Source organism: Mobula hypostoma, chromosome 8 (assembly GCF_963921235.1).
Source record: "Mobula hypostoma chromosome 8, sMobHyp1.1, whole genome shotgun sequence".
Taxonomy (NCBI): Eukaryota; Metazoa; Chordata; class Chondrichthyes; order Myliobatiformes; family Myliobatidae; genus Mobula; species Mobula hypostoma.
Genome location: NC_086104.1, coordinates 44331491 through 44349663, shown reverse-complemented (window position 1 = coordinate 44349663; position 18173 = coordinate 44331491).

Sequence of the window (18173 nt, the reverse complement as noted above, 5' to 3'; positions counted from 1 at the left end):
GCGATTGCATACTATAGATATTCCAGTAAAAGTTCCAACTTATTAAAAATAAACTGGTAATGCATTTCTGATTGAAATAATACTATATTGTTATGTGATATTTTGATATGAGTGGGGCCTAGGTGTTTTATTAAAGAAGGTCACTTCCTCCTATTTTCCTTAGGATAATTAACATTGCTGAGACCATCTCTGTTCATTGTAGTCAGTATGAGAACAGTTTTAAATGTAATTTGATATAAAGATATTTTTGATTGTGACAGAATTTGTTAGTCAAAATTGCTACATATTCAGAAAAGCCACACATTCAAATATTATTTCCGGACAAATTGAAAGCATTAGCGAGCACCTGGAAATTTCTTAATTATTTAAAATGCAGACTTTATTCAAACATAAATATGTTTGCATGTATGAGAATTAAAATAGATTTCAAATGATCTTATAAAATTATTAATATGATGAATAACATTGTAATTGATTCATATTTGGTTGGATTTGAATCAGAATATCAGCACAGAACAAATTTAAACAATCAAAAATCATATTTCTCTCTCTAGTAAATGCAAAGGTATAATTGATCACCATTTACACAACGAGAGAAATCTGAAAATGTAGAATGAAGTAATCCACTTTGCAAAGAAAATCTTCTCTCACTCAAATAGTAGTTACATTCTAAAAAAAGTCTTTAATTAAGCACTTTGATATAAATTGTTGAAGAAGTTAAGAAAAATATAAAATGATTTCTGATTACTGCAGTACTGCCAAAGTATTTTTCACCATCATTATAGAAGCATTTAAATGCAGGAGGACTATTTTAAAGGTTTTACCATTTCTTTCCATCATATTATTCACTCAAATAAAGGATTTTCCATGAGTAATAATTTTGAGCATCTTAAGTTTTTAGCTATAAATTTTCCAAATTCAAACAAAAGTTTATGTTAAATAAATATCTGAAATACAAGAAAAATACAGTGTTTGTACATTTGACAGTAAGAGAGTACAGTGTGGTTGGAAGGGAGTAAGCGGGAGGGAATATTTTTGTGTAAGAAATTTATTTAAATTGTACTAGGTCAAAATATCATCAAGCTAACTCAAAAATATAACAAACTAATGATTATAACAAAATAAGGAGATTATGTATTTGGCTAACTTTTAGATACTAGTCAAAACAATACAAAATCTGATCCACTTCAAAAATTATATTGAGTCATTCAATCCACTCCCACATTCACTTTTAACACCACCCCTGGTCTATGGATCAAAGTTCTGAAAAATAGTAAAATTTATTAACAGAATGTTGGATTTTTTAAATAAAATGTTGCTTTTATCATTGATTAAACCATCTGTTATGATTGCAATATTACTTCAAAAAAGTTCATTTTCAGAGCATGTTTTCCTTGGAGAAATGATTGTGAAATGGTTCTGCTGTACTTTTGTGGATTCTGTTTAAATTAAAGGCTGGGCTACTGTGGAGAATAAATGTGCTTTAATTTCAGTGAGTGAAAAGGCGAACCCAAGTTGAACCCCTATTGTGATTTAATTTCAGAAAATAATTCTGAGTGCTTTATTCTGTATGGGGGCTGAGCCACAGTCATACACAAAGACTGGACAGGCTGTTGATGAATAAAAATGCCAGAATAATTTTGGATGTGAGTGCTATCTCTTTGATTACTCAAGCTCCAAGGTAGTCCATCACACCACAATAATTCACCCGCTGTTGACTCTCACCTCACTACTGCATTTGTCCCATCAGTCCGATTAGAAGCAGCAATGCCCTTATCAGATTAATCTCATACAATTCTAAATCTGACCTCTGAATAAAAAAGCCTTCTGAGGCTGAGTATCATTGCAGGGAAGCAAGCTCCAACAGCTGACAGCACTCGGCATGGATCATCCTAAAATGGGTTGCCTAATACATTTATGCCATTCCATCATAACATTGTCTAAGAACGCAGATTCCCTGCATGGGTCTGTTGCTGTGTTGCCTTTATACTTATTTTCTCAAGCAGAAAATTGATGGTCAGGGTCAATGGTGAAGAGACCTCTTTGGAACCAGTAATTGGGGAGGGAATAAACACAGAATAATTCAAGGGATATGTTCATCCCAAAAGAATAAAGAAACTTGGTTTTCAACCAGCTTGACTATACTTACAGTGCTTTATTTCAAAAAGGTATTTCCTTTAGATTTTGATATCTCACAATAAATATATTGCATATTCAGGATTTTAATGTGAATACCTTTCTGCAGATTTAAAGGATCCAGGGTTATGCCAGAGAACTGAACAGTGATAAATGTTACATCCTTATTCAAAAAAAAAAGATAGTAGGGATAAATCAAGCATCTGGTAGTTAAGGCAGATTCAAATCAGGTAATCTAAGGGAGCTGGATAAAGATCAGAGAGAAATGCAAGGGCTTTGGAAAGAGGTTGAAAATGTGAGACCAGTTGTATTGTTCTTTCATTGATCCAGTACCGAGTCAATGAGCTGAATGTCCTCCTCCTATGCTGAAACCATGTTATGATTCTGTAATGTTATTAATGGTAAAGAACTGGCCAGTCGTGGTATATCCACAGTAATGTTCTTTCAATAGTTTTTTTGAGCAACTAATATTTTTTGCAAACAATATAAATATTAAAAAAAGTCAATTAATGTAGCTATAGAACATAAAGGTATTGGAGCAGGTGTTCAGCTGCTGGAGAAACATATGACCCATCAAACTATTCAGTAAGTTCTGTTCTGATCCTTGACCCCATCCACCTTTTGGGAAGTGATTCAGCAGCAAATTTATAAATTTCTTTCATTAATTGGTGCACTGAGAATAGAGAACGTATTTCTAACCCAGAGGGGAAGCTCTATGTTGGTTTGGAGACAAAGTGCAGAGAATTATGTCACACATTATGTAAAGGTAGGCTAATGGGAGGTACAGTAGAGGTTTCACAGCTTGAAAAAGACCAGAAAAGTAAGTCAAAATGCCGTTGCAAAACTGTCACAATACATAAAGAAAAATATGCTTGCTGTAGATAGAGATACACTCAAAAGTTTTGCAAAATAATGTAGCATAAGAAAAATACATGCTAATAGAAGTTATTGCATGTGCCTTACTGCACAGGGAGTATACTTCAGGATGAAATACACAATTGAGTCACTCAGACTTCAATTTCACTTATGTTATTGGCAAAACGGAGGGCAGAAGAGGATTGGCTCAGGGTTCTAGTACAAGAAAATAATGTAATGAGAGGGCTGAAGTGTGAAATTAATAGGAAAAGTGGTTGCCTAAAGGACTATGTATGAGGAGATGTGATGTACTTTGAATATCTACTCTGGAATTTGCAGATCAAGTTACATACTGACTCTGAATGAACAGGTACCCGAATGGACGAACATTTTTCTGTTCACATAGTTACTTACTGGCAGTCGACACAGATCAGAAAGAATCAGATTTTCTCAGGGCCATAGAATTACAAAAATCAACCAATCTATACTATCAGCCACCTGTGGAACACGGAAGTTGCAACATAGGAACAGGCTCCTTGGCCGGTGATGTCAATGCCAACCATTTACACTAATCCCATTTGTCCACCTGAGATCTGTACCCTTTGATGCTTTCTATTTGAGTGTCTGTCTAAATATCTCAAACACAGTGATATATCTGATTCTACATCTCCTCTGTCAATATGTTGCAGATATTAACCACTGAGGGTGCAAAAAGCTTACCCCTTCCACCATTCTTAAAACTTCTTCCTCTTATATTGAAACTATAGGGTCCTGGGTTCTGATACCTCTACTACAAGGAAAAGACTCTGACTATCCACTGTGTCCATGCTTCTTGTAATTTTAATTGCTTGTATCAGATTGTCCCTCAGCCTTAGACCCTTCACAGTCTACCTGACTGGAAGACCACAGTTTATGCGGCTTCAGAGCTGTGTGTCAGACATAGCTATAAGCAGCACTGGGGCCCCACAAGGGACTGTATTGGCTCCCTTCCTGTTTACCCTGTACACCTCGGATTTTAGATACAACACTGAGTCATGCCATCTGCAGAAGTTCTCTGAGGACTCAGTAATAGTTGGATGTATAAAGGGAGGACAGGAGGATGAATACAGGGTCATGGTGGAGGACTTTGTCAAATGGTGCAAGCTGAATCATCTGCAGCTTAACATCACTCAGACAAAGGAGATGGTGATGAACTTTAGGAAGACTAAGCCTTCATTGCTCCTTGATACTTTTGATGGTGAGAACATGTATGTGGTGACCTACAAGTACTAGGGGTGCACCTGGATGACAGACTTGGGTGGAGCACCAGCACAGAGGCTGTGTACAAGAAGGGCCAGAGTCACCTCTACTTCATGAGGAGACTGAAGTCCTTTGGAATATGCCGACCTCTCCTTCGCATGTTCTACCATGTTGGCGCCAGTACAATCTTCTATGTGGTGGTGTGCTGGAGCAATGACATCGACACAGATGATGCCAACAGGCTCAATAAACTGATTAGAAAGGCTGGCTCTGTTATAGCAGTCAAACTGGACACACTGGAGACTGTGGTAGAACTAAGGAGCTTACAGAAATTCCTGGAAATTCTGGACAATGTTTCTCACCCTCAGAACGCCATCTTGGCTGCACAGAAGAGCCCTATATGAAGTCACCCTTACCCTCAGCCATTAGGCTCTATAATGAGTCAACCTATAGCTGGAGAAGTGATGACCCCCCCCCCCCCTCCGTTAGACTATTTGTGATAACTTATTTTTTTATTATTTCTACTTTTCTTCTAATATTTATATCTGTGCAGATGTAATGCTACTCTGACACTGTAATTTCCTTAGGATCAATAAAGTATCTATCTATCTAAACAATCCTAGTTTGTCCAATCTTTCCTTATAGCTGTATTACAAGCAACATCCTGGTAAACCTCCTCTACACTCTCTCCAAAGCCACCTCATCTTCCAGAACTGCACATAATACTCCAAGTGTGGCCTAACTAATGTTTATACAGCTGCAACTTGACTTCTTGACTTTTATATTCAATGACCCAAAGATGACCGTAAGCATGTCTTCTTTATTACCCTGCCCACTTGTGTTGCACTTTCAGGGAACTATGGACTTGCATCCCAAGATACTTCTATACATCAATGGTCCTAAAGATCCTGCCATTTACTGTATAGTTTTTTCTTACTTTTTATCTCTCAGAATGCACCGCCACACCCTTGTCTAGACTAAGTTTTATTTGCCAATTCTCCAACAAAACTTCCCTCTAATCTATACCCTGCTGAATTTATTGACAAAAATCAGACCCCTATGTTTTCATCCAGGTGATTTACATATATATCACAAACAACAGGGGTTCCAGCACTGATCATGTAGAACAATACTGCTCACAGACATATAGTCTGAGAAATACCCTTCCACTACTGCTCTTTATCTTCTATGGCCAATCCAATTTTACTTCAACTTCCCAACTCACCATAGATCCGATGTGATTTTTTTTCTCAGTCATGTATTAGCTGTTGCTTTGGTACAGGAGGGCTCACACAGCTCGGAGAGCAAAAGATTTTTAAAAAAGAGCTTTCACAGGATTTTGGCTTTTTCCAGTGGCGCAGTTGCAGTCAAATCTGTGCAGGCGGCCTCACACAGGTCAAGAAACTTTCACAGGATTTAAAAACAAAGCTTTCACAGGATTTTGGCCTTTTTCGGCGGCACAGTCACAATTTATTGTTTTGGGCAAATAGACATAAGGTAGGGACAAGCAGAGTGGACCAGGGGTAGAGTGGGGAGGCTTTGACTCATCAGGCTTCGGTGAGGTATGTGTATAGTAAGCTCCTTCTTCTTCTCCGTTCTTGATTCTTTGTCTGTTAGTGAATAGTTAGAGAAGTGAGGATGGCTCCAGGGGCTGTGATATGTTATTTGTGTGAGATGTGGGTCAGGGAGACCTTCAGCCACCTAGATAACCACATCTGCATCAGGTGCATCGACCTGCAGCTCCTCAGGGAACGTGTTAAGGAACTGGAGATGCAGTTCGATGAGCGGTTCGATGACCTTTGGTTCATAGAGGAAGCTGAAGAGGACATGCAGATGATAGAGCAAAACTGTAGTCAGTAGGATGAGTTGCAGTGTAACATGCAGACAACATCAAAAAGGGTGCCGAATACAGGATTGAAGGTGTTATATTTGAATGCACACTGTATACATAATAAAATAGATGATCTTCTTGTACAGTTAGAGATTTGTAGGAATGATGTTGTGGGCATCACTGAGTAGTGGCAGATAGAAGATCAATGTTGGGAACTTTACATCCAATGATACACATTGTAGCAAAAGGGAGAAACTTGCTTAACAAATCGTTTGGAATTCTTTGAGGAAATAACAAGCAGGATAAACAAAGGAAAATTGGTAAATGTTTTGTACTTGGATTTTCAGAATGCCTTTGATAAGGTGCCACACATGAAGCTGTTTAACAAGATAAGAGCCCATAGAATTACAGGAAAGATATTAGCATGGATAGATCATTGGCTGATTGGCAGATGGCAAAGGGGGGGGGGATAAAAGCCTTTTCTGATTAGCTGCTGGTGACTAGTGGTGTTCCGTAGGGTCTGTGTTAGGACCACTTCTTCCTATGTTCTATGTCAATGATCTGCATGACGGAATTGATGGCTTTCTGGCCAAGTTTGTGGATAATACAAAGACAGGTGGAGGGCCAGGTTGTGTTGAGCAATCAGGGAGGCTGTAGAAGGACCTGGGCAGATTAGGAGAGTGGGCAAAGAAGTGGCAAATGAAATGTTATGTCAGGAAGTGTACGGTCATTCATTTTGGTAGAAGGTGCAAAAGCATAGACTATTTTTTCAACAGGGAGAAATTTCAAAACTCTGAGGTGCAAAGGGACATGGAAGTCCTACTGCAGGATTCCCTGAAGGTTAACTTGCAGGTTGAGTCAGTGGTGAGGAAGGCAAATGCAATATTAGCATTCATTTCAAGAGGATTGCAATATAAAAGCAAGGACATAATGCTGTTGCCTTATACTGTAAAGCTTTAGTCATACCTCACCTGGAGTATTGTAAGCAGTTTTGGGCCCCTGATTTAAGAAAAGATGTGCTGACATTGGAGAGGGTTCAGAAAAGGTCCACGAGAATAATTCTGGGAATGAAAAGCTTAACATATTAGCAGCGATAGATGGCCCTGGGCATTTACTCACCGGAATTCAGAAGAATGAGGGAGGGATCTCATTGAAACCAATTGAATGGTGAAAGGCCTTGATGGAGTGGATATGGAGAGGATGTTTCCTAGAGTGGGGCAGTCTTGGACCAGAGGGCTCAGACTCTGAATAAAGGGATGTCCATTTAGAACAAAGATGAAGAGAAATTTCTTCAGCCAGAAAGTGGTGAACCGGTGGAATTTTGCCACAGGCAGCCGTGGTGGCTATATCATTGGTTATATTTAATGTGGAGGTTGATAGACTCTTGGTTAGTCAGGGCATGAAAGGTTACAGTGAGAAAGAAGGAAGACTGTGGCTGAGGGTGAGAGGGAGATAGATTAGCCATTATGAAATGGCAGAGCAGATTCAATGGGTCGAATGGCCCAATTCTGCCCTGTATTTATATTTATAATTATTTTAGATCACTTTGTAGAGAAATGGTTTCACTTTGACATGAAAGAGTCTTTTTCCGTTAATCAGTGTGAAAAAAAAACAAATTAAATCCACTGTGATTCAATGTTGTAAAATAAAAACCATTAGAACTTCCAGGGGAGGGAGAGGCAAAATACATTTTATAGGCACTGTGAGGCTCGCCAGTCTATAATTTCACGGTGTATCCCTTGTTGCCTCTCTTTAATGAAGCACCAACATTGGCTAATCTCCGCTATTCTGAGACTTGCCATTTACAGAAATCCTTCGCCAATTCTGTTTACCATCCCTTATATTTCTATCGACTCACACTGTCTCTCACCCAACCCAGTATAATACCAATATACAGTGATAAATTAACCTACCAAACTGCCTGTCTTTGGGATGAAAGAGGAAACAGGAGTGACTGGTCACTTGGAGAATGTGCAAACTCCCCAGGGATAGCACCAGAGGTTGGGATCGAACCCTGGTTACTGGAACGGTGGCACTGTGTTGTCTTCAGTATTCACTGACAGAGCTACACTGCAACAAAGTACCAAACGTTATAAGCTCCTCTGTCAGACATCATCCGGGCTCAAACGATAAGTGGCAATTATTTGCTGATGCGGATCAGGGAATCACAGAACTTGCAGGGTTCTTGAGAATCTAGCAACTCTAAGCATAAGTCTAATGTTCGGACTTACTTTTCTGTTCTTCATTAAGGAGCTTTTATGGAACAGGTTTCCTATTGGTGGATGTTGCCATAAGGGTCGAGCATTATATATCTCTACGCATTGGGTAGTGCAAGGCAATATGGACTGTTTGACCAAATGATAGTGTGCACTGCAGTCAATTCAGACAAGCTACAAACTACAAGAGAAACTGAAAAACATCCAGCGTGGGCTTACAGTGGCATGCAGAAGTTTGGGCACCCCAGTCAAATATTCTGTTACTGTGAATAGCTAAGCGAGTAAAAAATGAACTGATTTCCGAAAGGCATAAAGTTAAAGATGACACATTTCTTTATTATTTTAAGCCAGAAAACTTTTTTATTTCCATCTTTTACAGTTTCAAAATAACAAAAAAGGAAAAGGGCCAGAAGCAAAAGTTTGGGCACCCTGCATGTCAGTACTTAGTAACTCCCCCTTTGGCAAGTATCACAGCTAGTAAACAGTTTTTGTAGCCAGCTAAGAGTCTTTCAATTCTTACTTGCAAAAGGCTTCTGGCTTTGTGAGATTCTTGGGCTGTGTTGCAAGCACTGCTCTTTTGAGGTCTATCCACAGATTTTTGATGATGTTTAGGTCGGGTTGACTGTGAGGACCATGGCAAAACCTTCAGCTTGCGCCTCTTGAAGTAGTCCATTGTGGATCTTGAGGTGTGTTTAGGTTCATTATCCTGTTGTAGAAGCCACCTTCTTTTCATGTTCGGCTTGTTTACAGATGGTGTGATGTTTGCTTCCAGAATTTGCTGGTATTTAATTGAATTAATTCTTCCCTCTACCAGTAAATGTTCCCCATGCCACTGGCTGCAACACAAGCCCAAAGCATGGTCCATCCACCCCCGTGCTTAACAGTCGGAGAGGTGTTCTTTTCATGAAATTCTGCACCCTTTTTTCACCAAACACACCATTGCTTATTGCGGCCAGAAAGTTCTATTTTAACTTCATCAGTCCACAGGACTTGTTGTCAAAATGCATCAGGCTTGTTTAGATGTTCCTTTGAACCTTTTGAATAGAACTGATCATTGAGAATCTGTGGTCCACCTCAAAAGAGCAGTGCATGCAAGACGGCCCAAGAATCTCACAGAACTAGAAGCCTTTTGCAAGGAAGAATGGGCAGAAATCCCCCAAACAAGAACTGAAAGACTCTTAGCTGGCTACAAAAAGCGTCTACAAGCTATGATACTTGCCAAAGGGGTTGTTACTAAGTATTGCCATGCAGGGTGCCCAAACTTTTGCTTCAGGCACTTTTCCTTTTTTGTTATTTTGAAACTGTAAAAGATGGAAATAAAGAAGTTTTCTTGCTTAAAATATTCAAGAAATGTGTCATCTTTAACATCACAAACACGAGGAAATCTGCAGATGCTGGGATTTCAAGCAACACTCATAAAAGTTGCTGGTGAACGCAGTAGGCCAGGCAGCATCTCTAGGAAGAGGTACAGCCGACGTTTCGGGCCGAGGCCCTTCATCAGGACTAACTGAAAGAAGAGCTAGTAAGAGATCTGAAGGTGGGAGGGGGAGAGGGAGATCCGAAATGATAGGAGAAGACAGGAGGGGGTGGGATGGAACCAAGAGCTGGACAGTTGATTGGCCAAAGGGATTTGAGAGGATCATGTGCAAACTCCTCAGGGATAGCACCAGAGGTTGGGATTGAACCCTGGTTACTGGAACTGTGGCCTAGGGAGAGAGAAAGGGGGAGGTGTGAAGCCCAGAGGATGGGCAAGGAGTATAGTGAGAGGGACAGAGGGAGAAAAAAGAGAGAAAAAAATCGTATATATATATATATTAGAGGGAGGAGGGGCATTCACAGAAGTTAGAGAAGTCAATGTTCATGCCATCAGGTTGGAGGCTACCCAGATGGAATATAAGGTGTTGTTCCTCCAACCTGAGTGTGGCTTCATCTTGACAGTAGAGGAGGCCATGGATAGACATATCAGAAATGGAAGGGGATGTGGAATTAAAATGTGTGGCCACTGGGAGATCCTGCTTTCTCTGGCAGACAGAGCGTAGGTGTTCAGCGAAACGGTCTCGCAGTCTGCATCGGGTCTCGCCAATATATAGAAGGCCACATTGGGAGTACCAGAGGCAGTATATCACCCCAGCCAACTCACAGGTGAAGTGTCGCCTCACCTGGAAGGACTGTCTGGGGCCCTGAATGGTGGTGAGGGAGGAAGTGTAAGGGCATGTGTAGCACTTGTTCCGCTTACAAGGATAAGTGCCAGGAGGGAGATCGGTGGGAAGGGATGGGGGGCACGAATGGACAAGGGAGTCGCGTAGGGAGCGATCCCTGCGGAAAGCAGAGGGGGGGAGGAAAAGATGTGCTTAGTGGTGGGATCCCATTGGAGGTGGCGGAAGTTACAGAGAATTATACGTCCTGCACCTATTTTCTACATTTCTATGTTTCTAATTATATGTTGGACCCGGAGGCTGATGGGGTATTAGGTGATGAGCAAGGGAACCCTATTCCTAGTGGGGTGGCGGGAGGATGGTGTGAGAGCAGATGTGCGTAAAATGGGAGAGATACGTTTGAGAGCAGTGTTGTTGGTGGAGGAAGGGAAGCCCCTTTCTTTAAAAAAGGAGGACATTTCCTTCGTCCTGGAATGATAAGCCTCATCCTGACAGCAGATGCAGCAGAGACGGAGGAATTGCGAGAAGGGGATGGCATTTTTGCAAGAGACAGGGTGAGAAGAGGAATAGTCCAGATAGCTGTGAGAGTCCGTAGGCTAATAGTAGACATCAATAGATAAGCTGTCTCCAGAGACAGAGACCGAAAGATCTAGAAAGGGGAGGGAGGTGTCAGAAATGGACCAGGTAAACTTTAGGGCAAGGTGAAAGTTGGAGGCAAAGTTAATGAAGTCAACGAGCTCAGCATGCGTGCAGGAAGCAGCGCAATGTAGTTGTCGATGTAGCAAAGGAAAAGTGGGGGACAGATACCAGAATAGGTTTGGAACATGGATTGTTCCACAAAGCCAACAAAAAGGCAGGCATAGCTGGGACCCATATGGGTGCCCATGGCTACACCTTTAGTTTGGAGGAAGTGGGAGGAGCCAAAGGAGAAATTATTAAGAGTAAGGACTAATTCCACTAGACGGAGCAGAGTGGTGGTAGAGGGGAACTGGTTAGGTCTAGAATCCAAAAAGAAGCGGAGAGCTTTGAGACCTTCCTGGTGGGGGATGGAAGTATATAGGGACTGGACACCCATGGTGTAATGGTGTAAATAAAGTGGTGGGGGCCAGGGAACTTAAAATCATCGAAAAGTTTAAGAGCGTGAGAAGTGTCACAAACATAGGTAGGAAGGGATTGAACAAGGGGGGATAAAACAGTGTCGATGTATGCAGAAATTAGTTCGGTGGGGCAGGAGCAAGCTGAGACAATGGGTCTACCTGGACAAGCAGGTTCGTGGATCTTGGGTAGGAGGTAGAAACAGGAAGTGTGGGGTGTGGGAACTATAAGGTTGGTAGCAGCAGATGGGAGATTATCATCTTTAACTTTATGCCTTTTGGAAATCAGTTCATCTTTTACTCGCTTAGCTATTCACAGTAACAGAAATTTTGACCAGGGGTGCCCAAACTTTTGTATGCCACTGTATAAGTGAGAGGTAACATCAGCATATGTGTGCCAGACACTAACATACACGATATCAGATGCCTATCCACTTTCTTCAATATTCAGTGATACTACCATTACAGAGACAACCACTCTCAATGGCTTTGGGTTAATCATTAACCTGATGTTTAATTGGATCTGCTGTAGGAATAGCATAATCAATACAGCAATACTCACTGACTTCCAAACTCTCCATTAGTTCTCAGTCATCTACAAAGTACAGATCAGGAAGGTGATTGAATACTCTCTGCTCATTCAATGCAGGTAGAAAAATTGTCAGAGCTGGACACCATCCAGAAAAACAACAGTCTGTACGGTCATTGCTCCTGCTGCCGAAACCAACGCCCACTCTCCTCAATACAGGTACACATTGTCCAAGGCACACAATGCAGAAGTCATTGCATTTACAGTACCTTAAAGCACAAGATCTAGTTCCAAACCTGAAAGGGCAAGAAGAACAAGATCAAAGAAAAACTATAAACTTGCAATGTTATTGGTTGGCTGAAGCTGTGCTATCTGCTTCCTTCCTGGAACAAACAATTCAACAGTGCCGGAGACTGGGGTGAAGGATATGGTGCAAGCCTAGAGAGGTGGGGTGTAGAGGTGTTGCAGGCTGCCACAGTGCAGAACCTATTCTCTCCTTGGCATTATGGGGGCTGCAAAAGAGCGATCAGATCTGCCACAGAGGCTGCTGTGTGAGCCTCCAGATGGCTATAGATCAAGGGGTGTGACCCTTGGACCAATGCTGCTGGGATGCAAGCCGGGATCTGATCAACCCTGACCGGGTGTCCTGGCTGAGATATTGAAAGGCCCAAAACACCCAATGACCCAGGTTACATCACTGATGATGTGTCCCGGAACATCCTAGGATGTATCTCAGCATCATGAATCCTTTCCCACAATCCTTGTAAGAGCACTGGCAACATAAAGGCACATCTGTGTTGTAGGGGTAATCTAAATAAAGTATTGGAGGATGTTTTTGGTAATAATTACGTGGATGGAATCAACTTCCTTCATTGAGGGAGTGTAGAACAGAGGCACAGCATTAAAATTAGAGAAAGTCCACTTAGGGCAATTCCAGGTGAATCTTCTTCACCGAAAAAAATGGTAAAAACATTCTTGTTCGTGAAGCCCAGCATTGCTTTCACAGGGCAATATGTGCAGCATTCCAAAAATAATTTTTTATCAAATTCAATACATGTTGTGCTTTGTATATTTTCAAATACTTCACACCAATTTGAAAATTTCTCCCAGATCACTATTCATTAAAAAGAAGAGCACAGAGAGAGCACACAGTTGCACTAGGCATTTCTGTCTATCTAGCTAAAAAAAATTTAATCTTGACAGCAAGCTGATTTTTGAACCTAGTTGTCACGTTTGAACTGACAATTCACTGCCAACCTAGAAGAACAATTTAGTCTGACGGGAAGACCACTGGGAATGAACTTTTGGTTAACAATAGGGAGAAACAAAACGTGCATTTTGTTTTTCTTATAAACATGTGAAGAAGATCTGAGAACAAGACCAAGCAAACAACTTCCAATTAGGCACTATTTCCTCACATTTAGACTACTAATCACTTGGCTGATAAATACTGCGGTCTACGTTCTCTGTAATTCTATGTAATATCCTATTGAATAACAGTATGTTATGCTGCTTAATATTTCTAAATATTAATTGTGTTGAAATTCCTCTTTCACTGAAAAGTGTTAGTATTTCAAAAACAATCCAGCGATGAACTTGAATTTTGAAAAAGATTACCTTTCAGAACACTGATTTTTCTCTATATTCCAGTGGAAACTCAGATGTGTACAAGACAGTAAGACGTAGGAGCACAATTAGGTCATTCAGCCCCATCAAGCCTGTTCTGCCATTCAATCTAGGTTAATTTATTATCCCTTTCAACTTTATTCTCTTGCCTTCTCCCCATTACATTTGATGCCCTGACTAATCAAAGGCCTGCCAAGATCAGCTTTGTACCTAATGACTTGGCCTCCACAGCCATCCGTGGCAATGAATTCCGCAGGTTCGCTGCTCTCTGGCTCAAGAAATTCCTTCTCATCTCTGTTCTAAATGGATGTCCCTCTCTTCTGAGGCAGTGCCCTCCAGTCCTAGATTTCCCCACAATAGAAACATACTCTCCAAGTCCACTTTCTCTAGGTCTTTCAATGTTCAAAAGGCTTCAATAAGATCCCCCCACCATTCTTCTAAACTCCAGTGAGTACAGGCCCAGAGCCATCAAAGGCTCCTTATATATTACCTTTCAGTTCCAAAGTCATTCTCATAAACCTCTTCTGGACGCTTTCCGATGCCAGCACATCCTTTCTTAAATAAGGAGCCAAAAACAGCTCACAATACTCCAGGTGAGGTCTAACCAATGACTTACAGTATAAAGCCACAGCATTAGATCCTTGCTTTTATATTCTAGTTCTCTCAATATGAGTGCTAACATTGCATTTGTCTTCCTTACTACTGACTTAACCTGAAAGTCAACTGTTAAAGCATCCTGCACTAGTACTCCCAAGTCCTTTTTCACCTCCAATTTCTGAATTCACTCACTGTTTAAAAATAATCTATGTCTTTATTCTTTCTACCAAAGCACATGACCATACACTTCCCTAAACTATATTTCATCTGCCATTTCTTTGCTTATGCTCCTAATCTGTTCAAGTCTTTCTGCAGACTCTTTGCTTTCTCAACACTCCCTGCCCCTCCATTTATCTTTGTATCATCCGCAAACATGGCCACAAAGTCATTAATTCCATCCTGCAGGTCATTGACATAGAGCGTGAAAAGAAGAGGTCCCGAAACTGAACCTGGAGAAACAGCACTGGTTACCAGCAGCCAACCAGAAAAGGTCCCCTTTACTCCCACTCTTTGTCTCCTGTAGTCAGTCAAACTTCTGTCCAATCTAGTATCTTTCCTGTAATACCATGGGCTCATATTTTGTTAAATAACCTCATGTGTGGCATCTTGTCAAAGGCCTTCTGAAAATCCAAGTACACAGCATCAACTGATTCTCCTTTGTCTATCCTGTCTGTTATTTCTTCAATGAATTCCAATAGATTTGTCAGGCAAGATTTCCTCTTGAGGAAACTATGCCTACTTTAGCCTATTTTATCATGTGCCTCCAAGTACCTTGAAACCTCACCCTTAATAATGGTCTTTTAACATTTTGCCAACCACTGAAGTCAGGCTAATTGCCTGTCGTTTGTCTTCCTCCCTTCTTAATGAGTGAAGTGACATATCCAGTTTTCCAATCCTCTGGAAACATTCCAGAACCTGGTGATACTGAAAAGAACACTACTAATGCCTCCACAATCTCTTCAACTACCCCTTTCATAACCTGGGGTGTAGTCTGTCTGGACCCAGTGACTTCAGACCTTTCAGCTTCCCAAGCACCTTCTCTTGAGTAATAGCAACTGTACTCACATCTGCCCTTAACACTCTCAAATTTACTGTGTCTTCCACAGTGAAGACCAATACAAAATACTTCTTGAGTTTGTCTGCCATTTCTTTGTCCCCCACTACTACCCCTCCAGCATCATTTTCCAGTGGTCCGATATCCACTCTTGCTTTTCTGTTACTCTTTATCTTATTTAGAGTTACATCACAGTAACAGACCAATGAGCCTGCTCTGTCCAATAACACCCACGAAACCAATTAACCTACTAACACGTAGATCTTTGGACTGTGGGAGGAAACCGGAGAACCCGGAGGAAACCCACATTGTCACAGGGAGAACATGCAAGCTCCTCACAGAAACGTTTGGTATCCTCTTTTAAATTATTGGATAGCTTACCTTCATTTTTCATCTTTTCTCCCCTTATCTCTTTTCTTAGTTAATTTAAAAGCTTCCCAATAATTTTTGCTGTTTTGTATGCCCTCTCTTTTGCTTTTATGCTGTCTTTGACTTCCCTTGTCAGTCATGACACGGTTGCCTCATCCTCCCTTTTGAATGCTTTCTGTTCTTTTTTGTTTTCTTTCAGTTATGATCAATGTAGACATACTACTCTTGTTTTCCTGTTTCCTAAAGCAGCTTACGAATGGTGTTCCTCATCTGTTCATGCAATATTAAAAGTAAAATTCAGCAAGCTACTTGCCTAAATGACTATCACATTTGTACAAAATTCCAGTGTTTTGTTGTTTAGAGGCTCATCAAAATTGGCTTCTCAGTGAACGCTGTTCTTTATGACAAAATAATTAAATGTTTGGAGAGAGCCTTCACTGGGGCACTGAGGCACAGGGAAAGAGTTAATGATGTAACCCTCTACTAAAGATCATGAAAAATTTAGCTTCCATCACTAAAGACCAAGTGAAGCTATGGAATCATTAAACTAACTAAACTTCAAATTATCTGCTAGGTTGAAGAAGCACTGGTAAAGATTGCAAACCTGTATACTTTAGCTTCACCTACATGTTTTCTTTTAATTCAAAGTTGTAAAAGTCACAGAGCAAGAAATTTAAACTAGCATAGTGACAAATTGGTCAATTATAATGCTATTAAGGCTATGCAATTTTTTTTTATCTGAACTCTCCACTAGGGGGATTGTCAAAATGGTAGCCAGTCATCTCTGAAGAAATGAGGGGCAACTCAAATAATTTAGAGGGAATGGGGGATGTAAAAGTGCCTTTGTCCTCATTAAGATTGATATGATACAAGTTGTGGTGCATAAAGACGACATAATGTTCAGCAAAACAACGTGAATTAAAATTCATTTGCTGAAACTGGCCCTAACTTTGTCAACACTTAAGATTTACAGTCAGCTTGGAGTGATAATGGTTGTACTTCACTGATGTCTGTGACACACCTTCAATTTACTACAGTATGTTAATTGTTCTGAATCAGTAATGTTTATATCATTGCAGTCATTTGCTTTATATTTAACTTACAGCATACAGTGATATTTATACCAGAAAAGCTACGTAGCACCTTCTTCCATTCAATTGACTGACAAACTACAGTCACTCCCACTGGTAAATTAACCAGAAAATCTACAGCATTGTCTCAGCAGCTAATGTGACTTTACCTAATTTCTCTTTATCTTTATTTCAGCAGCAGTTTATTTTAACTAATTGAGCTCATTTAATCAAAAAGCAGCTTTATACACATAGCAGCTGTGAACCAAATATCGAGATAGGTAACATTCGCCCCAAATACTTCTTTATTTCCTCTTCACATCTCATTGCACCCCTTATGTTTTAACAGCTACTTCTGAACAGCTTCATACAAAAAAAAAGTGCATGCATTGACCAAATTTAAATCATTTAGCACTCAACCTTTTTTTTAAACTCACTGACCTCCACTGCTTTTAACCTGAAGTACTTAATGCACAGCCAGGTTACAGAAACCTAATGACCAGTGACACCAGCTCAAGTAAATTTTCCATTATTACCAAACTCCACCATGTCCGTGTCATTGGAAGCCTGCACTTCTTTAATGTTTTCTGGCCCAGACAGTGATAAATGGACTCCAGTGGAGCTCTCACTACATTTATCATAGCCAGGAAAAAAAACCATGGAAAAAAAGACTAAGCAAAATGAAAGGATTTCTTTTAACAGGCTGGAGTCATACAGCACTAAGCTGACCTGCTAATCTGTACTAGCTAAATTGGTTCTGCCTCACAGGCACAATATCTTTGCAGAAGTAATTATTATCCCATTGGCAGTGGATAGTACTTATGGATCACAGAAAGCATTGTCATTTAAAGATCATAAAAAATTCCCCTCCCTGCTGTGTTTTCTCTTCCCTGCTTGGTGTCATTTAGAGATCAACTTGTGATGGGCCATCCAGTGAGAATTCACCTTGGCTCAGGTTCTGAAAGGGCCCAGTGCCAAGTAAGGGGAAGTGCAATAGGTGGGATGGTAGGACACCAGCAGTTTACTCACTCACAGACTGACAGCTGTATGCAAAGAAAGGAAATGCTGGATTGAGATGGACCTGTTCTCTGCGAGCCCTCTGTGTGAAATGAGACCTGCAAAAGAATTTGAGTACAACTGTATCATTGAAAGGAGATGAAATGGTACAATTTAGCCTGTCCAGTCATTTGGGGAGGGGGCTGTTGAAGGGGTTGTGGGGTGGGCACATGGAATAATACAGCTCAGTGGCACTGAGACTGCTAAGCAAACGATATGGAAGCAGTTGATCTCAAGCTTTATATACATATATATATATATACACATACACACACACAGTATGTCTGCTTATCCAAAATATTTGTTTTCCGCTAAAATGATCTAGGAGCAAATTGACATTTCACT